General features: G+C 52.3%; 2 protein-coding genes across 4 annotated transcripts in view; one reads left to right on the plus strand and one right to left on the minus strand.

The window, feature by feature from the left end:
* Macrod1 (mono-ADP ribosylhydrolase 1) overlaps nucleotides 1–24,902 on the plus strand; it is a 162,195-nt gene that overhangs the window by 62,019 nt on the left and 75,274 nt on the right. The gene's annotated exons all lie outside the window — the stretch shown is intronic.
* Nucleotides 1–24,902, minus strand: part of Flrt1 (fibronectin leucine rich transmembrane protein 1) — an 81,256-nt gene that overhangs the window by 15,999 nt on the left and 40,355 nt on the right. The window lies entirely within an intron of this gene.

Genomic DNA, 24,902 nt, shown 5'->3' on the forward strand with positions numbered 1-24,902 from the left:
CTCTTGTGGGGGTGTTCCCCCTTTTTTTTTTCCAAGGTTGTTTTTTTTTTTTCCTTTTTAAAATCCCTTTAAGTCACTTGGCAGAATGGGCTCAGTGCAGAGAGCGCTCTTGCGTGACAGAGCTGAGAGAGAGCCACTGTCCAAAGAATCGCTATTCCTGCCACTCAGGCGGTGGGTGTCTGGGGGCGCTGTTACCCTCCAAGGAGTTCAGATGTTCACCATGGGCTGCAGCCGCCTTGCCTCGCACTGCTGAGCTGTCAGGCCCGCGTGCCCCCCCAACTTTAGGAAGCCGCCTGGGGGGCAGGGGTAGGTCTGCTTGGCTGCTTTTGTTTGTAGAGAAGCTTCTAGAGCTGGAGAGGTGGGAGGGTGGGCTATTCCTGCTTCGGCTCCTGGGCTGGGCTGTCCAGAGTGGAGTCCTTTTCACCCCCTCCTTGCTTCTTCACCTGTTAACAGCAACAGGAGTGATCAACCCCAAGGAAATGAGTATCCCCGCAGGGATAAGTGGCACCAGGCAGCCATGGCCACAGCCCAGCAGCTAGGCTTCTCATCCCTTTACAGTCTGGTTTTGTTTTGTTTGAGACAGGGTCTCACTATGAAGCCTTGGCTGGCCTAGAACTTGATATGTAGACCAGGCTGGCCTCAAACTCCCAGAGATCCCCCTGCCTCTTCCTCCCCAGTGCTGGGAGTAAAGGTGTGCGCCACCATGTCTACCATAGTTTTGGCTTTGGTTTGCAGCACTGATCAAACCCAGGGCTTCACACATGCAAGCGCGCTGCACTTCTGGGCCATCCCCAGCCCCAGATTCCTTTTCTTTGAACAACTTCCACCTCCCTGCAAGCCTGGCAAGGGCTGAGATGAATGTCCCCACCCCTTGTGACTTGTCAAATTCAGATAAAGAGTGGCTCTGCCTCCCTCTTTGCAGCCACCTCTCTTCCCTATCCTGAGGAAGGACTAGGCAGAGAAAAGTGAAGTTTGGAGGCCAGTGAGATAGCTCAGTGGGTACAGATGCCTGCCACCAAGGCTGGCAACCTGTGTTCAGTCCCCAGGAGCCCACATGGTGGAAAGAGCGAATCAATTTTCACAAGTTGTTTTCTAGCCTCCACATGTGTGCTGTGGTACACACACACACACACACACACACACACACACACAGAGTAAATAAACAAATGTAATTAAAGCAGTTTGCATGATAGCACATGCCTTTATTCCAGGCAGATCTCTGTGAGATCAAGGCCATTCTGGTCTACATAGCAAGTTCCAGGGCTACATAGTAAGATCCTGTCTCAAAACAAAACAAAAACTGAAAAGAAGTTGCTGTTGTTGTTTGGGGTGCTCCTGGCCTCGCATCCCCCCCCCCCGCCAATTTCCCCTGCCCCCGACCTGCTCCCCTTCTAAATGTTATTTGAAGACTCCAACTGAGCCATCCTGGCCCTGGCTTCCAGAGCCAGCTCAGCTTCTCTGGATCACTAGGGGCCCAGGAAGTTGGGTCTCAGTGTCCTGGCCTCTCTCCTTCTCCAACCCATCTCTTAGGCAGCCCAGACCTCCCTACCCTGCTGCCCTCCTTCTGCCGAGGCTCCAGCTCCAGGCTGCTCCCAGGAATACAAAACAAAACAAAGCTGTCCCCTCCCTCTCATTAGCAGCCAGCCCTGAAGGCCCAGCCCTGGTATCTGCATTCCCCTGCCAGAGCCCCTCTGTGGAAAGGGGCTTTTATGACACATCTGAGAACCTGGCTCTGGATTGAAATGGGATCCAGATGGGCTCCGCTGCATCTGGGCACTTTCCTTTGTAGGGCTGAAGGTGGCTGATTCGAGAACCACTCTGTATCTCAGCAGGCTCATCTAATGTGCCTGTTTAATAAGCCCATGCCCGAGCAGAGGGGGCTGCCCATGGGCTTGCCCCGCCACAGGAAACACATGGGAAGAAGAGAAGATATGGTCAGGACATGAAGGGGCTGTGGGGGTAGGGGTGCTGTTCAGGATCCCCAGGAAGCTAGAGAGCTAGCAGGGCCCGACAGCAACTCAAAATAGCCAGGACCAATCAGGGATGCGGGTGCAAGCAGGCAAGTGGGCACAGCCCCAGGCAGGTGCAGGGTGGGGTTGGGCAGGGGCAAAGACAGGCCTGTTCCTGCATGAAGCAGCAGCGATGGCTGCAGCCTAAGCCCTTATTGCTATTACCACCCGCGTGATTTCATCCAATTATAAATTGTAATTTCTCTATGAAAGCGAGAGATGGAAAGAGTCCAATGAGGTCATCTGCCTCCCTGGCCAGGCCAAGGAAACTGTTTAGTACTGCTGGGGGTGGGGGCAGGTGGCTGGGTCTTCACACACACTGAGGACGGTGGGTGCATCCTGGGAGCCTGGAGCTCCAACCATAGACACACAAAATACCAATTTCTGCTTTTGAAATTCTGGGTCCAGGAAGAAGGCAGATTCACTCCACTGGCCTCAGCGTGCTTACCTCAGGCTCCCCCAGGTCTCAGGAGCCAGGCAGCACTGGTCTGACCATCCTCAAGGCGCCCCTCTGGTTGACCCAGCTCACCAGTTGCAGCCCCCACCTCCTACATGACCTTATAATGCCGCCAGTGAGATTAATTCATATGGCCATGCACATGTTGACACCATTGCAGGCACATGAACAAACATGCATAAAACCAGACTTACCCAGCCGGGCATGGTGGCACATGCCTTTAACCCCAGCACTCGGGAGGCAGAGGCAGGCAGAGCTCTCTGTGAGTTCAAGGCCAGCCTGATCTACAGAGTGAGTTCCAGGCCAGCTGGGGCTACAGGGAGACCCTGTCTCAAAAACAAAGGAAACAAAAACCCTGACAGGCAAACATGAACGCCCAAGTGTATACACCCAAGTACAAATCAGCCCACACATGAAAATGAGCACATAGGCACACATACACACTTAGACATGTGGACAAACACATGGTCAGATGCATGCACCTTGACATCCACACATTTGTATCGAGGAACACACATGAACACACATTCATGGGCATGCATGGATACACAGAACATGTTTATTCATAGACACATGAATACACAGACTGACATGAATGCACATGCAAATACATTTATAGCATGAACGCATGTGGTAGGTGGGCCTTTCCCTGCTCTGTTCCCCTCCTGTGAGGTGGACCCTCTCACATGCCGTCCCTCCCTTCCTGTAATGGGTACCTTCCCTCTCCATGTGGTTCCACAGTTACAATGGCTATGATGTAATTGGGTGAAATGACACAGAGGGAAAATTTGAGGCTGGATGTCCCAGTGCCTGGCTCAATGCCATGCACACAGTAGGTACATAATTTCTTATGCATCCAACACCTTCCTCACTCCGGTTTCTCATTGAGAAAACCAAGAGTCTGAGTGAGGCTGTGGTGAGCCTTCCCTTTTGCCTTGCATACCCATCTTCCCTCCGTCCTTAGAGCCTCCTGGGGACTCCTGATATGTGGACAGAAAGCTTAGCAGAGGTCTCCTCCATGGTGAGGGGGCCTCCCATGTCTGGGGTATGCTCTGGCTTTCCCAGCAAGCCTGGAGGGCAGTGGTTGGCTGGTATGAGCTCAGGTGGTGTGGTATGGTGGCCCTTACCACATGTGGGTGCATAATGACGGCCATTAGTGGCCCACCTGCAGTGATTGCACCAAGTGGCCCTGGAAGAAATATGTAAATGTGCCTGTTGGCAAGCACCTGCCCCAGAGCCCTGCTAGACTGAGGGGAAGCAGGCCAGCCCAGTTACTTTCTGTGCTGTCAGGTGGGTTAGTCAAGGGCAGAAGGAATCTGTTGAGCCCCTGGAGGCCAGGAATGGAATCTCCTTAGGCCCAAAGGCAGCTGGCTGAGCCCCTCTCACCTGGGCTTTCCCTGTGCCCATGGCTCAGGTCTGGTCTCTGAATCAATGAACCTTTTTTTTCCCAGTCTACCCAGTAAAAGTTTCCATGTGTCAAGTTTTTTTTTTTTTTTTTTTTTTTTTTTTTTTTTTTTTTTTAAAAAAAAAAAAAAAAAAAAAGTGTCACACAGTTACTTTTGTTACCAACAACTAAAATAAAGTATTGGCAAGAGAAAGAGAACAGCCAAGTGCCAGTCCCCAGCTCCTGTCTGTCCTTTACATTATGGTGTGATCTGCCCATGTACCACTGTCTAGCAGGGAGCCACATGCAGTATCTTTTCCAATATCTCTGTATTGCCATCTCCCCTGAGCCTGAGCCTGGCTGGTGGGGTAGGGAGGACTGCAGCACTGCACAGATTGAGAAGAGGAGGGGCTTTACAGGAGCATTCCACCCTCAGGAGAACCAGGGCCCCAAATTCCAGGCTAGTTACCTTCTCTCCATACCACACCAGGACTCAGTGAAGCAGGACTGCATTCAGGCAAACCATAGCTCAAGGCCCTGTGTTCCTCCCAAGACTGCCTCATGCCCTCACCCCTTTCTCCCTCCATTTACTCCATCCTTCCACACATCTCCCTCTCATCCATCCATCCATCCATCCATCCATCCATCCATTTCTCTTCAACCACCCATCTGTCCATCCCTCCATCCATCTACCTCCCTATCCATCAATCCCTCCATTCATTTCTCTACCCATCTAGCCATCTCTCCTATCTATCCATCTGTCCAACCATCCATTTTCCTCCCATCTATCGCTCCAATAATCTCTATCCATCTATCTATTCAACCATCCATTTTCCATCCTTCCATCTCTTCATCCATCTCCAACTAACAAACCCTGAGTCCAGTCATGATCCATGGTACAACACATTGGGGACCAGAGGATCCCCATCCTCCACGACATCTTAGTCCTGTGGGGAGGTCAGTGGCTAGCAGAGACTATAGCGTGAGGCACATACCATGCCCAGCCTGGGGAAAGAAGACAGGTCCCAGAGAGCTTTCTGGAGAAGACTATACTGTCCTACGGTTCGGGCATCCTCAGGCTCTCCTGACACGCGCATGACAGCACACTGTGGACACCTATCTAACTTCTGCTGCCGAAGCTGATCAGGCCCTCAGCTTTGCTGTTCATGCTGCCTTCAAGATCAGCGCTTACTGATATTAATTCTTGTATTAGCAATTAGCTCTCCTGTTTTGTTTCAACCTCTGGCTCTTAGAGACATAGTTTTATGTGCCTGGTATTAATCAGATGCCTGGTATGTTCTGTACAAACGCAGGTGGGCTTTGTGGCTGGCTATTTAGCTGAGCGTGTTTGAAATGATACCATGTCACCCACTCCCTGGGCAGGGCTGCCCCTATGGCTCAGAGGGCAGAGTTCCCATCATAGCCAGCAGGTCAGAGCTGGAGCAAGCTGGGAGAACAGGGTTTGCTTTTGTTTGGACTTCCAAGCTGTGGCCAGCATCCATGTCCGACCTTTCTAGATGAAAAGGCTATTATCAAACCCAGACTTCGTTCCAAGGCTGTTGACTTACCCCGCGAGCATAGCCAGCCACAGGGCCTGCTCCTTTCCCCCCTCATCACCAATGGTAATAACTCCTCTGTGCTAGTGGGACCTAGGGCTGCCATAGTCACATTCCCTCAGGGGTGGAATGCTGTGCACTAGGGCCACAGGGCAGGAAGAATCTAGACTGCTCCGAGATAAGGTCATGGTTGAGAGTGAGGTAGGAAGAATGTTTGAGGCAGAAGGAACAGCATGTACAAAGGCTTGTAGAAAGCTGGTGTAGCAAAGCTCTGGACCAGTAGAAGGCAGTGATTGGAGCTGGTGTGAGGCATGGGTATCTGGCCTATTGGTAGTCTGAGGGACCTGCTGTTCAAACCAAAGGCAACAGGGAGCCAGCAAGGGGTGCCCAGGCAGGGAGGAGCATGACCTGACTCGAAATTTAGACAAATCACTCTGGCTATGTGTAAAGAACTGGAGGGGCTGGGGCTGGGGGACTGGGCTGGGGGCAGTGAACAGTGGGGTCGCTGGGAAGGGGTTGACTCAAGAGGCCTCCCAGGTTCTACTCCCTGAAGATATGCCTGGGTAGCTAGTGGGTGCTAATCCTTTTCCTTGCTGAAGAGCAGCTGAGTGATCCCAGGAGCACCAAAGAAGGCCAATGTCTTCTGTGGTTCCTCAGCCTGGCCTCAGCTCTCGGCAGTGCCAGTCAGTGGGAGCACAGTATAGGCTGGAGGAGCTGTAGTACGTGGGGCAGCTGGGAGCCAGGCCCCTTTCTCTGCCTCTTCTCGTCACTCCAGGCCTGGCCTAGCACAGCCATATGGCACCTGAGGAGCAGTGAGGTGTGAGGGGGTGAGGTGAAAGCCTGCTTAGGCAGTGCGAACCCTCCCAGCCTGCGTCCTGCTAATTAGACTGCATCTTGATAAAAGCCAGATTTTCAGGGACTGGTACATGTGTGCCAGCCAATCTGTGGGTGATTGTGGGGGCCCACACACTGGACCACCGCCAGTCCCCGCCTGTAGAAACAGATACACCCACCACAGGGAGGCCAACAGGAATAGGGTCCCAGGGGTGTGTGTGTATGTGTTTGGGTGCCTGTGTGTGCATATGTGTGTGTGTGCATGTGTGTGAAGGTCAGAGGATAGCCAGGTGCTGTTTGGGACAGAGCTGCTTTGGAGAAAAGCACAGGGCAAGGCTTCTGCCACAGGCATGTCTCCTTTCATGTGTGGGCAGCTATGGTCACAGGTAGCCCAGAAGCTCATTCCTACTCCCTGGTGCTGGCGTTGGGAGGCCACATCAGGCATGAAGAACAGACATCTGCCCTGCCAGGGTTATGTCCTCTCTTGGATGGCCCTGCATGTGCCAAAGCTAGAGAGGAGGAAGGTTCCCAGTCTCTAGGGTGCTGGCCCCCCAACACTGCAGGAATGCCCAGACCAGCTGCCAGGGGGGCTACCAGCATCCTTCAGGCAGTGGAGAGACGAGAGCAAGGAGATACTAAAGAGGCCCCAGCTGCCCAGAACACTCCTGGGACTTTGAAGCCTCTGAGCAAGGGTGGCAGGAGCTGTGAGTGGGTGCCAAGCATGGCTAGCCAAGGGCAGCTGTCACCCATCTGGACTCCTGAGCCTCTGTGTGCCTGGAGATGGGCATAGAGGACTTGCCCAGGCTTGCTCCTTTGTTCTCGGGGAGAGGCAGAGTGACTGGGTCTAAAGGATGGGACTAGAGAGACCCTAGCCCACTGGGCAGCTGCTGCCTCTCCAATGTGCAGAGGCTGCCCTGATGGCCCAGCCCCACCCAGAGGTCTCGCTGTACCTCGACCCCAGGAGGGTCTGTGACAGGTCTGAGGAGCTGTGATGATGAGTCTGGTGCCAGCGGCCAAGGTCAGAACCTGTTTCTGGAAACTGGCCCGCTTTTGCTAGCAAAACAGTGGCTTCTTGACCCCACCTACCCAACCATGGTGCCTTTTTCTGGCCCCTCAGACTCCCTGTTCACACCTCTTGGGTGCACATGTCCCACAGTTATAGACTTGGCCTAACATCCACACACTGATTTTTGTTGACGTTGTTGTTGTTTTTGGGACAGGCTCTCCCTGTAGCCCCAGCTGACCTGGAATTCACTATGTAGCCAGGCTGGCTTCAGTCTCACGGAAGTCCACCTGCCTCTGCCTCCCAAGTGCTGGGATTAAAGGTGTATGCCACTGAATCCAACTGTCTTTCTTTTTTTGAGACAAGGTCTCACTATCCAGCCCTGACTGGCCTGGAACTCACTATGTAGACCAGACTGGCCTCAAACTCACAAGACTTCTTTGCCTCCTGAGTGCTTTGATTACGGCTGTTTACCACCATGTGTGGCCTTACATATTGTAGCTCTTTTCATTTATTTGTTTGTGGATGTAAGTGGATATATGTAGGTGCATGTGTGTGCTGATGGGCATGGTTGTGTACAGATGTGTGAGGGCCAGAGATCAACCTCAGGTGTTATTTTTCAAAAGCTATGGACCTTTGTTTTCAGACAGGGTTTCTCAACTTGACCTGGAACCCACCCACTAGGCTTAGGCTGCTTAGCTGACCAGCAAACCCCACAAACCTGCCTGTCTCAGTCTCCCAGCACTGGGATTACAAGCACGCAATGCTGCATCTGGTTTTATATGTGGGTGCTAAGGCTCGAACCCAAGGCCCTGTGCTTGTGGGGGGGCACATTTTACTAACTGAGCATCTCTACTGTGGCTCTTGAGTGAATTCTGAAGCAAGTTTTTATTAACCCTGTGTCTTAATGGCTCACAGGCACCTGAGGGGTAGGCACATCTGGAGCCTCTCCAGGAAGAAAGCTGAGGGAGTAACAGAAGTCCCAGGCCTCCCATGATTTACTCCCTCCTCAGCTCCTCTGCTGGTGCCAGGAATCCAGTGCACTTGGGATCTGCCAGCACCCACTCCAGCTACTGTGTCCAAAGAGCCAATCCTACCTGGTGTCACTGCATGCCTGAAATCTCTGCACCCAGAGGTAGGGACAGGAGAATAAGAAGTCAAGACCAGCCTTGGTTACAGAGTTGAGTTTGAGGCCATCCTGGGCTACGTGAGATCCTGTCACAACAAAACGAAACTGGAGCTGGAGCGAAGGTTTAGTGGTTAAAAGTATGTACTGCTTTTGCAGAGGACCCAGGTTAGGTTCCTAGCACCCACATGGTGGTTCACAACTGTCTGTAAGTCCAGTTCTAGGAGACTGATGCCCTCTTCTAGCCTCCGTGGGCATTGCATGACACAGGTGTACAACATGCATGCAGACAAACATAAGATAAAAACAACAGATGATTCTTTAAGAAACCCCAAACATTCAAATAGCCAGTCCTCATCAGATGTCTGTCAATAACCTCATTCAAACCCACAAGCTGGGGGCTCCAGGCCATACACACCTGTGATCACCCAAGTTATGCTTCCAGAAGGCAGTTCCTTCCAGAAGCACCCCCCCATCTCTGTGCTTCCTGCGCTCCTCCCTCCCCCTGTACCTACTCCCAGGGACAGGTGCCCTCCTACCCCCTCAGTGCACCAGCAGGGCCCAAGCCAGGGGACCTTTGGTGTGTTGGAAGTCTCCCACCCCTCCTTCCTGTAAGCTCAGCAGGCTGGGAGAGCTGGGAACAGGCACTCAGGCTGGGCGGCCAGACTCTGTAATATTTACAGTGAGGCTCAGGAAGCCATTAGCTTCCTTTTCTTGTTGTTAATTGAAAGAGGAGAAAGTGGTTGTAACACTTCAAAAGGACTTAAAGCACCCGCTGAACTGGGAGGAAGGAAAAGGAGAGAGTATTTTATCCATGCAGGGCGGAGGTCCCTTACTCCTTTCTCCCTGCAGCTTGAAGCCTTCCCTACAGGGTTTCCTTACCGCCTGGCATTGTGCGTTCCCTTTCCACTTGGGATCTGCTTTAAGGAGAGCGGGAAGGAGGGAAAGGATGCGCTGCATACTTCTGTTAATAACAAGCCTCCTTGCAGCTATGGCTTAACGAGGCCCCTGGTACCACAGATCCTGAGCCTGCAGCTGCCAGCTACCCCGCCTTCCAGGTGCAGCCCAGAGCCAGGCACTGGGTACCAGCCACACCTGGGCCCCTGACATCCTGTGACCTTGGGAGTACTTCGGATCCAGACCCACAGTGGACCTCATGGTGGGCCAAGAAGGCCAAGGTTTGGTGGCAAGGGTGGGACTCTGGGGCTTTTAGTAGACAGAGGTCTTGGGCCTCTGTTCTCAGCTTCCCAGAGCCACTTGTCCCCACACAAATGATTCTGTGGCTGGCCCTGCATGTTGGGCTGTTGGGGAGACTATGCCAAGCACGTGACCATGAGGGCTGTGCCTACACAGTGTCGGAAGGGGAAATCTTGATGGCTTGGGGGGTGGAGTGGGAGCGGGGATGCAGCCAGGGGTGGAGTGCTTGCCTAGTATGTGACGGTCCTGGGTTCCATCCCCAGTACTGAAAACAAAAATTGGTCTGGAAAGATAATCAGTTGATAAAGTGCTCGCCACATAAACACGAAGACCTGTGTTTGATCCCTAGAACTCACTTAGAAAGCCAAGTATGTGCACATTTATAATCCCAGTGCTGGGGAGGCAGACGGGGAGAATCCTGGGGCTGGCCAGCTGGCTTAGCCTACTTGGTGAATTCCAGACTAGCAAAGACCCTGTTTTTTGTTTGTTTTTTGAGACAAGGTCTGCCTATAGCCCCAGCTGGCCTGGAACTCACTATGTAGACCAGGCTGGCCTTGAACTTGAACTCACAGAGATCTGCCTGCCTCTGCCTCCCAAGTGCTGGGATCAAAGGTGTGCACCACCACACCCAGCAAGACCCTATCTTAAAGAAAAGCTGAATAGCACCCAAGGGGCAGTGCCTAAGATTGTCCTCAGGCCTCCAGTTGTGCACACGCGCGCGCGCGCGCACACACACACACACACACACACACACACAATCACTCTAGGAGCCTAAGATTCAGTTCCAGCTGATAACTGTTCCCTCTTCCAGGCAACCTTCCCTGTCTCCAGCCTCCTTGACTTTGTCCACTCAGGCTCCCTTACACTGTACTTTCTATCAACCTGGCCTTCTCTGCCAAGCTCAGGGGATGACTGTACCAAGTCATAGGCTTTGTCCCAGTTCCTAGTTGCTGAGCAAATTTCATAAAAGGAGGACTAGATTGCATGAAGGACGTGATCTCCATACTTCCCTTCCCATTTTTCATCTTGGTCAAAACTCAACATGGACCCTGTTCATCTGGTCAACCCAGACCAGGGGAGAGAGGACGAGCCTGCCCTGTACCACAGGCTGGAAGAAGACCAATGTGTGTGGAAAGAAGGTCCAGGAACTTGAAGGACAGGGGGAAATAGCTTTTCCTGAGTGGCCAGGAATGAAAGGTCTGTGTTCAGACAGTGGAGGATGCAGGCCCAGATCTGCAGGTTCACAGGCCGCTTTGGCAGTTAAAGGCTCTGTAAAGTCCTCTAGCAGAGATACCAACTAAACCTGCTTTGCGCTAGAGGTTACTAACTGACTAAGTTATTCTAACCCATAGGCTTAGAATATCCTCTAAAACATGCTTTGAGAGAGTCTATGGAAGGTCCCTGTGTCTGCTTACCAGCTCAGGGGTGCCCCAGGCTGGTGATATGCAGTGGCGAAGACCAGCTCATCCCTGCCTCTGCACCCCTGGCTCATGCCCAGCATGAGGTAGGCACATGCACACTCACAGGGAGGACTGGATGTAAGGGAACATGGGGGTCAGGGAGCTGGCCCAACCACAGAAAGCCAGTGTCTTGGCCAGACATGGGCTCTGCCTTCAACTGCCCCCCCTTTTCCTCCTCTTCTGTGCTAGATCCCAAGTCAGGTCCTCCAGCCACCCCAGGCTCCATCTTCTCATAGCTTCTAGGCAGGCCCGAAGCAGCTTGTCTCTCGGGCTCCACTGTGCCCCCCTGGTAGGGTCAACGCCCTCTGCCCATCCCAGTGCCCTGCCAGTCTCCGCTCCTCTGCTTAGTGCATTCTGATCACACACTCTGAACCCTGACCTGCCTGGAATAGTGATTCTCCCAAACCAAGTCATCCATGCTTAGTTTTTTTTTTTTTTTTTTTTTTTTTTTTTAAAGAACCAAGCAGAAGGAAGTAACAAGCAAAGAGTAGGCATTTGTGAACAGAGAAGCAAAGCGGGAGCTTTCCACACCATTGCTAGGGGTCTGGTCTGGTGCCCTGCACTGGGCCATGCCAGGAAGCCACCTGTGCCCTAATTTAGGCCAAGGATGGTGCCAGCTAGGTCAGTCATCTTCCCAGTACTTCAGGGTATCTGTCAGCCTGGCCTGGGATGGCTGTTTTGGGGTCCCCAGGACAGTGCCCTATTAGAGTAGGCAGGCTACCAATCAAACTCTGACCAGCACTGGTCTAAAAATGGTGCCTCTGCCCCCCACCCCATGGAGTTGGTGTCTGGTGGTACAGTTGTCTCACTGTCTCTAAAACCTGAGCATATTGGAGGGAATCTCGGTGGCCTCATCATCCTCAGGGTTTTTTTTTTTTTTTTTTTTTTTCAAAGTTTTCTTTTTTTTTTTTTTTTGAGGACCCTGAAGCCCTGGCAAAGAATGGGCAGAAAAAGGGTTGGCCCAAGATCACTGCATGCCTTGGGCAATCTCTTGTCATCTCTAGGTCCAGCTGCCTCCCTGGAGGACAAGACTGTATGACAGGTGGGCTTCAGGATAGATCTTGAAGTCTCTGACACCAGTTTCCTTGTCTGTGATGGAAGCTGTATCCCAGGGCTCTGGAGAGGGTTTACAGAGGCACTGTGGGATCCTCCCAGGAGCAAGTCTGGCAAGCTCCGAATTTCAATTCACCAGTGCCATCTCCAGAACAGGCACTGGAAAGGGCATGTTCTTGCAGCAGGTGCCCTGCAAGCCCCAGCCAGACACCAACCCCAGCCCCACCGAGGGCCAGTAGTCCCTTGAGGCTTCCCCCCAACTCCGACTCCTTCACACCACCATGCCACCCACACCAAGGTCCCAGTTTAGTACCCTAATGTCCTCAGAGCAAAGAATGAAATTACAGTGACAGGAGACCTGGCAGAGTGTGAGCCAGGATGAAATCAGCAAATGAATGATGAAATGTGATCAGCTGTGCCTTACAGGGTCAGAGAGGCTGCTGTTAAACAGCCGCTCCTGACTCCACCTCCCCATTCTCTTCCTCATCCCTCCCCTTGAAGTGGTCAGCAGCCTGGGACCAACTAACCTAGAGGTAGTAACTACTCTATCCCCAGGTGCCCTGAGTCCCTGGCCTGGACACTTGGACTACTGTACCTGGCCCTTCCTCTATGTCGTCTCTTCCTCAAAGAGCTCAGGAGGAACCCTGTCTCAGGCTCTACTTCTGCCAACTCCACCTGAGATTCACTGGTGACCAGGTCCTTATTTTAACCTTGTGATACTTGCCTCTGTAACTATGAGTATGAGTAGCTTGTGGCCAGGCATGAGGCGGTGGCTGCCCATCACTGGGGGGGGGGGACACTACACAGACACAATACCGCTGACCTATCTCTGCCAATGGGGGCTACTGACTCCTGGCCCTCCTGGGTCTCACTGCCCCCCTGTGCAGTCCCTGGCGTACTAGCCACCTGTGAGCCACCTGTGAGCATGCACAGCTGTCCAGGAAGGGTGATGAGCAGCGAGGTGCTTTCCTGTCACCTTTCCCTCCCTCACGGGCCACATCATAAATTACCATCGATCCTCCATAGGCCTGGGCTGGAGACGCGCTGGGAAATAAAGCGCTGGGCTCAATAATTGTACCCTGCTGCCCGAATTTACTTATTTGTGGCTTTCCTACCCACTAGGAAACGACCATAAATAACTGCTGACTATTATGCTCCTGGACAGGAAAACACCACGCGATTCATTTCCAAAGGACGGTGAGGGCTCACGCCCCACCTGCCGGCTGGCTTGGATTTGATTTTCACTTTCTCAGGCTGTGTCCCCCACCCCCACCCTCCACCCCAGACCTTCACTGTTTGGGACATGCATCCTGGTAATTGGGAAATCAGGCAGGGATGAAGCCCCAGCCCCAGGGAAAGAAACTGAACTTTCACTTCCTTAGTCCCTTACTAGAAGGTTCTGGGCTCAGGGTGGGCATATTGTTTGTTCCTTTCTTTTGTTACCTAGACAGAAGATACTAAACTGTTAAAACACCACCCAGGGCCTGGGAATGTAGCTTAGAGTGCTCACCTAACATGGGGGAACAACACCCTGGGTTCAGTCCACAACACCATATAAACCAGGTTGTGGTGGTGTAATCCCAGCACTCAGGTGTTACAGGCAGAAGAATCAGAAATGTAAGACCAATTTCAGCAAGTTTGAGACCAGCCTATGCTACACAAAACCTTGTTTCAAAAAATATAACAAAGCAAACAAACAACCCCCCCCCCCGAAAAAAAAAGAAATAAAGAAAAGAAAACTGATACCAGTTGATTCAACCGTCCTACTTTATGGGCAGTTGGGGGGGCGGCAAAGAGGCTCAGAGAAGTTAAGTGTCCTGACTAAGGTCACACAGGGCAGGTCTGGGTTTCCACACCAGCATCCTCATCATTTTTCCTTCCACAAAAGTGGAAGTGAGTGAGCCGTGGGGAGACTTGGGTCTCTACTTCCTGTGTCAGTGGCCTCCTCCTGGCTTTTTGTCCTCCCTCCCCTGCTCCTACCTTGTGCCAAGACTGGACCAGGCACTCAGGATGCCACCCCACTCCACCTACCCCAGGAGAAGCCAGCTGGAGCTGGGGCTGTGGTGAAAGGAGTGGAGAGGGAGCCCCAGGGGAGGGGTCTGCATTGCTCAGACTGTACCTGTGTTGAAGCCCATCCCACTTCAGAGGTTATGGATAGGGAAACCTGTGGCTGGGGCACCCGCAGGCTGGAGGTGGGAGGAGTGGGGGCAGCCCTGGAGGAGACCTCACATTCTGAATCTGGAATCCACTGTACCCCTCCCCAGGCCTCCGTGTCCATCTCAGGTGTCAACCCTCAAGAGCTCTCCACCATGTTTTTTGAGACAGGGTCTATCCCTGACCTGGGACACACTGATTAGGCTACACTGCTTGGCCAGCAAGCCTTGGGGATCCATCCACCTGTCTCCATCTCCCCAGTGCTGTACCACCATGTCTAGCTTTTTCACGTGGATTCTGGTGTCAAACTCAGGTCCTTGCGCCATCTCCCTAGCCCCTCTGTCCCCATTTCACCACTGAGGCAGACTGGTGATTTGTCTCATACAGGGTTGATGTAAAAACCAAAACCTCTGAAGCTGGAGAAGCGGTGTGCTCATGGTTAGGGCTAACCTGGTGTGATTTGTGACCACCTGTGGTTGAGAGCCCACCAGGGGAAGATAAGGTGGGGGTCACTATGTCTCAGAGAACCTGAGGCTCCAAGGACATCTGTGCACAAGGTCCCTCATCCCTGAGTCTATCCACCCCTCCTGAACCTGCCTAGCAGCTGAGCCTTGTGAAGTGACGCACATCCCTCCGTCACCTGGCTACAGCTCCCCTGGGTACCTGTCTGGTCCCTCCCTGGGGATGGCAGTGACTTGTTATCTACTCATCTGAGCCACTTGGTCCCCGGGCAGCTCAACTTTATTTGCTCCAAGCACTTTCTGAGTAACAGAGTCCCCAGGGCCCTGGGGTGAGGAAGGAGACCCACAGGGAAGGACGGAGCAAGAGGTTGGTGGTGGGAGAGAACAGTAAGGGCGTACACTGCTCACCCTGTCCCTCTTGAGCCTCCCACCCCTAAGGGACTGCCACCAGGCCTTCAAGAGTCCCTCTGGACCCAACCCAGGCCTCTGCCTCTCCCATCTCCAGAAACAGGTGGCTAACTGACCACCTCCCTCTTCCTCCATCTTTGGGAATGGCGTCTGGCAATGGGGCTGGAGACCACTGGGATGCAGGGCAGATAGCCCTGGGCTGGTCAATCAGATGACTACACCCATAGCCCTGTCCTGAATGTCAGGGAAGGAGGACCATGGGAGGCCCCTGGTCAAACTCTTCTCAGAGCCTGGCCTTCTAGGGCTGACATCAGATAGCTGCAGGGATAACTGAGCCCGTGGAAGGAGGGCAAATGGCAGAAACAGAAGTCATGGTGATGTGCCCTGGGAGATGGCTGGGGTGGGCTGAGGGTGAGGCCAGCAAGACCCTGATAACAGCTATGTCCATTTCATGGGTCTCAGAGGTCTGGAGGGCACTGTTGGTTGGGAGCTGGGCCCCAACCCAGAGCTCCAGCAGGGGCAGAGATGATGGGGTTTGGTGAGGAGCAGGTGAAGGGGATGATGAGGGAATGGGGAGGGTGAGAGAAATGGGGGATGTTGGAGAAGGGGTAGAGAGGCATGGCAAACCCCACAGGCCCCTCCAAACTCCCAGGGAATGAGATCTTTGTAGTTAAGAGGGAGATACCACCTAGGGTCCTCTCCTTTGGTCTGGCCAGGAGCCCTAAGGAGCACAAGGGTTTGGGGATATAGCTCAGGCTGGTAGATCAGGGGGTGGCATGGCAGAGGGCACAGTGATAAGCCCTGACCCAGGCAGCAGGCTAAGGTGCTGTGGAGGCCTGTTTCCCTCCTTACACCCTGGGGCCCCAGGAAAGTAGCAGAGCATGGGGTGTGGGGGAGCACGTGGGGTACAGAGGTACCTTTGCCAGACCACAAATTCCAGGCCTCACTTAACAGCACCACTATTTATTTTAATACCTTTGTGGTCCACGTTAGGGTGCGGGTGAAATATGGCCCACATTGTGTTTACTGGTGGGTATGTTAATTGTGCTCTGTGGAGGATGACAAACCTGAGTTTGCAGTATAGATCACCATGGCAGCCTCGGCCACTTGCATGGGGCTGGTGTGTGGGGAAGGTGGACAGAAGGGATGGCTGAGGGAAGGGCTCAGGGTTACCAGGGTCTGGGAGCAGGTCTGGGGGCGGGGAGAGGGCAAGTGCCTCAAGTTACCAGATGCCGGGAGATATGGGCGCCAGGTGAAAGGTCGCTTCTTTGTTTGGACAAGGTCAGGATTGGAGGGGGGGCAGTAGCTGACACCAAAGTCACTGTCTTTTCTTGTGGGTGGTGGTGGTCTTGAGGTCACAGTACACACAAGGGCCTCAGGGCTGTGTGCAGCATTGTATGTGCCAGCGGGCCTAGTATACCTCTATAACCTCACTCTTGCCCTGTTTGGGTTCTGGGGATTTGCACTGCTGAGTCTTGGGGTACACATGGCATACATCACCCCTGGCAGAGCTAGCAGGTGGCAGAGCAGCCCCCCAAGTCTAGCACCCAGACAGGTCCTCCCCTGCGCTTCCCTAGCACACATGGGCACTCACCACCTACAGGGCAAGAAGAGGACCCACGACTAACTCTCCTGAACACAGCCCCCTTCTGTGGCCCCCAGTATTACATAACTCCCCTCACCTTCCTTGCACCCAGTAGGGATGCATTTATTCCCCTATGTGCACAGCTGAGGAAACTGAGGCCCAGAGAAGTTAGGAGACCTTCAGCTGAGGAGTGCTTGCAGCTCAAGGATGAGAACCTGAGTTTGATTCCCAGAACCCACATGCGGCTAGAGAGATGGTTCAATGGCTGGCCTCTTGCAGAGGACCCAGGTTCAGTTCCCAGTACCCACATAGCAGCTAACAACTGTCAGTAACTCCAGTCCCAGGGGCTCCAATGCCCTCTTTTGGCCTCCACAAGTACTGCACACATGTGGTACACTTATATGCAGGCAAAACACTCATACACGTAAATAAAAATAAGTTAAATTTTTTTTTTAAAAGAAGGAGGGCATGCTGGCACATTCGTGATCCCGGTGCTGGAGAAGTAGAGACAGGAGGATCCCCAGAGGCTCACTAGCCAGAGTAGCCTAATTGGTGAATACCAGGTCAGTGAGAGACCCTGTCTCTAAGGACAAGGTGGATGGCACCTGAGAAATGACACTTGGTTGATCTGTGGCCTCCTCCACACCCACACCCATACACTCATGCACACACCTGAACACATACACAAAAATTAGGAGACCTAGCTGGGCGTGGTGGTGCACACCTCTAGTCCCACCACTTGGGAGGCAGAGGCAGGCAGATCTCTGTGAGTTCAAGGCCAGCCTGGTCTACAGTTCCAGAACAGCTGGGGCTACAAGGAGACCCTGTCTCAAAAAGACAAAAAAAAAGGAGCCAGCCAACAATGAAACTGCCCTTATTTGGGAGCAAGAGATGAATAAATGGGGGGAGGGGTGTTAACAATACTATATTAGTAGTAGTACCTTCTTGTGAATATAAAATCACTATAGGTCACAAGTGGACAAAGTTCAATAATTATCCTAGAATACATGTGAATTTGGTCTGCAACAAGTTTAAGCAATGCTGTTTTTAGCTCAAGAATCAGTTACTATGAGCCAGGTGTAGTGTCCCAGCTGTGAAGACAGGATGATGAGGTGTTCAAGGTCATCCTTGGCTATATAGGGAGTTCAAGGCCAGCTTCCAGCCTGGTCTACAGTTCCAGGACAGCTGGAACTACAGGGAGACGCTGCTTCAAAAAGACAAAAAAAATAATAATAATTAGGAGACCTCAATTGCTGGGAGGAGGCCCCATTGGGCCCCAGAACCACCCCATGACTGAGTTCTTACCCTGGTCAGCCAGTCAGGGCTGTTCAACAGTCCCTGTGGTCAGCAGTCTATGGGCCTCAGAGCCTGTCTGCAGGCCACTGTCCTACTTTCCCAAACAGGCAGGCCCAGGCAGCCCAGTAGCCACAAGGGGTGAGGAGCCAGCACAGTCCCTGATCCCAATACAGCTGAGCAGCAGCTATTGTAGACCAGGGGGGTGGGGGCAGACATTTGGAGGAAGATTTATGAGCTGGGTTAAAATTTAATTTGGGTGGAAGATCCCGGCCAACCAAGCCGGCTGCCCCAACAAATGGCCTCATCCCTGCCGGCTCTCTCACGCTCCATGCCAGCCTCCCCCTTCCTCTCCGGAAGGCTGCCCGACGCCCGCAGAGAAATCATAGCACCAATTCAATTTGGGCAGGAGTGCCGGGCACTGGGGCTTGTTTGCACTTCAGTTCGAAATTGAACAGGACAGAATCGGTGCTGGGCGGGAACAGGGTCCACCGGGGCCTTCTGGCCTGCCCAGGTGGCTTCAATGCTGCCAGCTGAGCCTGCTCAGCCCCCTGCTCCTCCAACACCTCCCCCAGCCCCAGCCACACAGGTGGGTACCTCCCTGCTGTCTGTCTGTCCCAAGCCTGCCTTCTGCCCAGGACCCCCAATCCTCCCCAGGGCTAAACAGCTGGAGCTTGAATTCCACTACCATGCCTAGGAAGCCCAGCAATGGAAAGAGACTCAGTGTGCCCATCTACACAATGGGAACCATGTCCCTGGGTAAACAGGCTGGGCAGGGGGAGCAGGGGTGGAACCAGAGAGTGATCTGATCCACTCTTCCATGATTCCCTCACAGTCCTCTAGGCTTGCTCCCCAAGCCAGGGTATCTCCTATATGTGCATGGCTAAGTAGCTTTTGGTCTTCCAAAAGGTCTGATAGGAACAGTGCTGGGGCCCCCGAGGCGTGGAGTGTAGGGTCAGGGCTTTCTTACACAGCTATGCCTCTTGAATACACTGTTCTTACCCTTGGCCGTGTGTTGGCTCCTTTCTACTACTTTCCCTAGTAGGCATGCCCACCCATCTTACAGATAAGAAAAGTAAGCCTAAGGGATATGGGACAGGCCCCTGCCATCAGCCCTGCCACTTCTGCAGCTTTTGTCTAGGGTGGGGGGACAGGAGGAGCACTGGGACCACCCTAGGAGGAAGCACAGGGTAGAAAGTACTTGAAGGCAGAGCTCTGGCCAGGGAGCTTGTGAGGCTGGGGGCAGGGACGCCTCCCTCAGCAGCACCTCCCAGCGGCCCTCTCTCACACATGCGTACACACATGCTCGTGCTGCTGTTGGCAGGGATCCAGGCCTGGAAATAGCTGTGTCACCTTCGGAGGCTGAGTCCCTGTGGCTGCTCTGCTCTATGCCTAGGGAGGAGCTGAGGCAGGTAATGGAAGACACATCTACCCAAGTGTGTGCTCACACACACACACACCACACCTACATGCAGGACAGGGGTACTGGCTGTGGCTGCCTCCATCTGGTCTCACTTCCTGAGGGACCAGTAGAAGTTGGGCCTGAACCAGGCCCTTCTCCAGCTGTGAAAACAAGGCTCCGGGCAGCTCCTGGCAGGGAGGAGGGGGTACTGCTTTCCTCTGGTGCTCTGCGGCAGCCCTGGCCCTCACACACATCCAGGATGAAGGCTTTAACTGGGGCCAAGGCACCCTTCTCTGCCTCCTTGGGGATCTCTTTTCCCCTTTAGCCATCCCAAGACATTCAGGGACCCTCCTTCAAATGCTCTGAGTCTGACCTCAGCATTCCCCAGTCACACACTTTGTCCATTAATGCTAGAGGGTCCTGCCTCCTCTTGCTTGGGTACTCAGCTCTGTCCCTCGCAAGTGTAGAGATAATCCCCCCTGGTATGCTCACACGTGGAGGGATTAATGTGTCAACACATATGCACTGCAGCAGGGCTGGAGTGAAGAGCTGGCCACCCCCACTGGCATTCAGCCCACCAGAGCAACACCTTCTCAGCTTGCTCTCCAAGCCAGGGCATCTCCCATGGGGCATAACAGCCCCTGCTGTCCCAGCCTTGACCTCAAGTGGCAGGCTGGTGTGCCACACCCTACACTGTCTCCCACTTGGACCAGGACACCCCGTCCCAGCACTAGCCTCATGTTCACATCTTTCCTCAGCCTCTCATTTTTTATTTACGTTTGTAGTTAATGTATTTCCGGCTCGTCTCTTAAGGATTTGGGGAACTTACAGAAATTCAACTTAATACAAGCAGACCAGGAGGAGGGAGATAGGGTGGGAAACCTGGCCAGCTGACATCCTCAGCTGGGGTTCAAATCCTTCTACTCAGTCCCCTTTTGCCTGTGGAGTCCCTGCACATTTGAGTGCAGTTTGCTTTCTGAATAGTGGGGTGCCAGTGTTCACCCAAAGTCTGTGAGTGAGGTGAATGAGACCATGGAGGGAAGGAGTGTCTATAGCACAAGCTAATATAATTATATTGGGACCTCAAGAGTGGAAGTGGATGAGGCTGGGGTGAGGCAGGGGGTGGCAAAAGCGGCTGAAGACAGTAGGTATAGGAGCAGTGGCACGTGACCTCCAGGGATCTCAATGCCAAGTGGAGGAATCCTTCAGGTTCCTTTTGAAGAGACAGCCTGTAGGTGATGCCCCAGCTCTCCAATGTCCCCACACGGGGTAGAGGAGGACAGTGGGTTGGGGTTCCAGCATGCATAGCACACCTTCCCAGCTAGTACTGCACCTAGTGGCGGGATTTTTGACTCCTCACCATAGCCTCACTCCAGCTCTAAGCCTTGATCACAACTTTGCAGCCTCCAGCCTGGTAAATTCATCTCCAAGGACTAGTCCCCTAGTACCCCAAATCCCCAGTGACTAAGCTGCATGGGCATCCTCCAGCCAGACTCCCAGGCACTCCTTTTGCCTAAGGGCTCCCCAAATCATCCTGCCCCATGTCCTTTGGTTGGGCAGGATTTCCTCCTTCCCCCTCTGCCCAGCCCCTCCTCTGGTCTCCCCACACAGCCTGACCCTGTTGCTATTGTCTCTACCCAATACCACAGCCTCACCATCCCATTGTGGGAGCCACTTGCCTTTAAGCCACACACATCCAATTTACTGACACAGCTGTAGGGATGGCATGTCCATTTAGAAGGCAACAGGTAGAAGAGGTGCTTGCTTATGTGCATGAGCCTTGAGTACAGGGGTGTAGAACCTGTGCCTGGGTCTCACCTTCATGCCCCTTACTTCTTCCTGGCTACCCCACAGCTCAGCTGCCTATCTGGCTGGGGACCTTGAGATTGAGTTCGGTGCCATGTGAGTGACCCCTGAGGAGAAATGGCTCCTGCCTTTCCCTCACCTACTCAGGTCAAGTGGAGAAGCATTTATGGGGTGCCAACTGAGCATAATCCACCCCCTGATCTGTCTCCACCCCCTTGTCCCTTGCCTCTTTGGCCAATATCCACAGCTACCCATTCTGAAATGTTCATGGCTGGTGTAGTTTGAAAGGGTCTCATCTGAACACCACGCACCAGGCAGAGCCCCCTGGAAGGCCAGGGCCTGTCCCAGGCCATTCCTGACATTCTGCCAACTCTGGTACTGGGGTCATGACCAGGTCAGACTGCAGGACCAAGGTGCTCCAATGTCACTGAGTATGCCCAATTGTCACACAACTCAAGATAAATTAATAAATGATTGATTTCACTCTGTGTATTTAAATATTTTATTGATTGATTTTTATTTTATGTGTATAAGTGTTTTGTGGGCATGTATATATGTGCACCACATACATGCAATAGCCACGGAGGCCAGGGGAGGGTGATGGATCCCCTGGCACTGGAGTTACAGAGGGTTGATAGCCATCATGTGTATATGGGAAACTGAACCCAGGTCCTCTGTAAAAGCAGCCAGTGTTCTTAACCACTGAGTCATATCTCCAGCCCTTCTTTATTTTTTGCTGTATGGGGACTGAACCTTTGGCCTTGTATATGCTGAGAAAGTGCTCTACCATTGAGCCAAATCTCCAGCCTTGATTTAATTGTGTGTGTGTGTGTGTGTGTGTGTAATACTGGGGCCATTCTTTAAACAGCAGCTGGCTTTCAATACCAGGACTCACCAGAGGCCTTGTATCCTGCCCACATGTCTACTACCTTCTTCTAGGGTCTACAGTGGTGTAGGTCTGTGGAATGGGCACTTGAGGGGCATGCCATTGCAAAGGGCCACATAGACAAGGGCCATAGTCCCATACCCTAAACACAGCCACCCCATCAAGTGCCTGCTGTCTGCCATGCACAATGCAGACCTCCCAGTCAGCACTCACTACCTCCCCTTGACTCAGGTTTTTATTTTTGTCCCCAGTTATAACAAACCTGAAGCTGTTTCTATAGGTGATGAAAATACTCTAGAAATGGGCTCAGGATGGAGCCCAGTTGGTAGAGCACTTGCCTAATATGCACAAGGGCCTGGGTTCAATCCCTACCACTGCATAAACTGCGCACAGCAGTGCATGCCTGTAATCCCAGCACTCAGGAAGTGGAGGCAGGAGGATCAGAAACTCAAGGTCATCCTACATAGCAAGTTCAGTATCAGCCTGGGCTACATAGGACCTTGTCTGAGAGAGAGAGAGAGAGAGAGAGAGAGAGAGAGAGAGAGAGATGGGAATGTGATCTAGAATTAGTATATGCTTCTACAATATACACAGGAATATATGAAAATCTGCTGAATTCTACTTGTAAGAGCTGAATTTTTTTTTTTAATGTGGATGAGTGTTATGCCTACATGTAGGGAAGTGCACCCATGTCCTACAATGCCCATGGAGAACAGAAGAGGCTGTTGGATCCCTTGGAACTGGAGTTATGGAGTTATGGATAGTTGTTAGCTGCCATGTGGGTGCTGGATTCAAACCCGGGTCTTCTGCAAAAACAGTCAGTGTTCTTAACTGCTGAGCCATCTCTCCAGCCCCAAGAGCTGAATTTTTATGTGTATGTATGCTATGTTAGTGTGGGCACCTATTGGGACTAGAAGAGAGTGTCAGATCCCTGGAGCTGGAGTTCTAGGCAGTTGTGAGCCCCCAACCCTGCGTGCTCAGAACTGAACTCAGGTCTCCTGGAAGAGCAGCAACTGCTGCTCTTAACCGCTGAGCCATGTCTCTAGTCCCCAAGGGTCAATTTGATGCTGTGGGAATTACAGCCAGCCTTCTGTAGCCACAAGTAGATCTAAATCTGCGGATTTAAACCAAGTCTGGGTCAAAATATTTGGGGGAAAAACTGTCTGTACCAAACCAAAAAAAAAAAAGCATTTGTGCTGAACTAGTACAGACGTTTTTTCCTTGTCATTATTCCCTAAACAATATGATGTAAGAAGTATTCACATAGCATTTACATTGTATTAGGAATTAGAAGGAATCCAGGCATGATTTAAAGTATACTGGAGGAGGATGCTGGTAGGTTATATGCAAATATTACATCAGTTTATACAAAGGAGTTGAGCATCTGTGGGTTTTGGTACCTGGGGAAGGAGGGCCCTGGAACCAATCCCTGTGGATGCTGAGGGTTGACTATACATCTCAGTGTTCAAAAATGAATTTTTTTTTTTGGTCTTTTTGAAGCAGGGTCTCCCTGTAGCCCCAGCTGTCCTGGAATTCACTATGTAGACCAGGCTGGCTTGAACTCACAGAGATCCACCTGCCTCTGCCTCCCAAGTGCTGGGACTACAGGAGTGTGCCACCACACCTGGCTTCAAAAATGAATCTTAAGAGTTCAGAGTGTTTGCCTGGCACTCCATCCCCAGCTCCACAAAAGATTTAAAAGATGGGGCTGGGGCTGGAGAGTTGGCTCAGTGGTTAAGAGCACTGACTGCTTTTGCAGAGTGACTCCAGTTCCAGGGAAGTCCAAAGCCCTCTTCTGACCTCCGCAGCATTGTACGGCACAGGTGCACTCACATACATGCAGGCAATACACTTATACACATAAAATAAAAATTTTTTTAATTAAAAAAAAAAAGATGGGGCTGGCGAGATGGCTCATGGGTAAAGGCACCTGCACTAGGGCTGACAACCTGAGTTCAATGTCTAGGACCTACATAATGGAAGGAAAGAACTGACCCCTCCAGGTTGTCCTCTGACCTCCACGTGGCATGGGTGTGCCCACGCATACAGTGAAAAACACACAAATGTAATAATATTTTTAATTAAAAAAAAAAAGATGGGGCTGGCGAGATGGCTCATGGGTAAAGGCACCTGCACTAGGGCTGACAACCTGAGTTCAATGTCTAGGACCTACATAATGGAAGGAAAGAACTGACCCCTCCAGGTTGTCCTCTGACCTCCACGTGGCATGGGTGTGCCCACGCATACAGTGAAAAACACACAAATGTAATAATAGTTTTTTAAAGATTTAAAAGATGAATTTGAACCAAGCTTATAAAGAAAACAATCCGAGGATCAGAGAAGAGAAGGAACTTGCTCAAGGTTTGACATGAGCAAGTAACTTGCAACTTGGTCTTTTTTGTTATTTTGGCTCCGTTTTTTTCCTGAGTTGAGGACCTGAACCCAGGGCCTTGCCCTCGCTAGGCAGGTACTCTACCACTGAGCTAAATCTCCAACCCTGTAACTTGAACCCAGGTCAATTTAGCTCTCCCCAGGGAACAACCTTGCTCACCCTATTTAGGACTGAACACAAGGTTCCATCTTGGTGCTCGCCTGCTCAACAGCTTTCACTTGCTCCCTATTGCTTGTTCCTTGGGTCCTAGTGGTGCTCAGGCCTGGTTTCACCTCTGGATGGAAGCACCCTCCTGTCCCTCCTCTTCTCTACCCACCTCCCCAGTCCTACATACCTGACCTATCACTCTTCTCCAGGGGTGTCAGCCCACCTCTGCCCCACTGGTCCAGTCCATCTGCCTTAGCCCCTCGATGTCCCTCTTCCAGCCTTAGCACTT

The sequence above is a fragment of the Nannospalax galili genome, unplaced genomic scaffold (assembly GCF_000622305.1).
Source record: "Nannospalax galili isolate Female #2095 unplaced genomic scaffold, S.galili_v1.0 scaffold1659, whole genome shotgun sequence".
NCBI lineage: Eukaryota > Metazoa > Chordata > Mammalia > Rodentia > Spalacidae > Nannospalax > Nannospalax galili.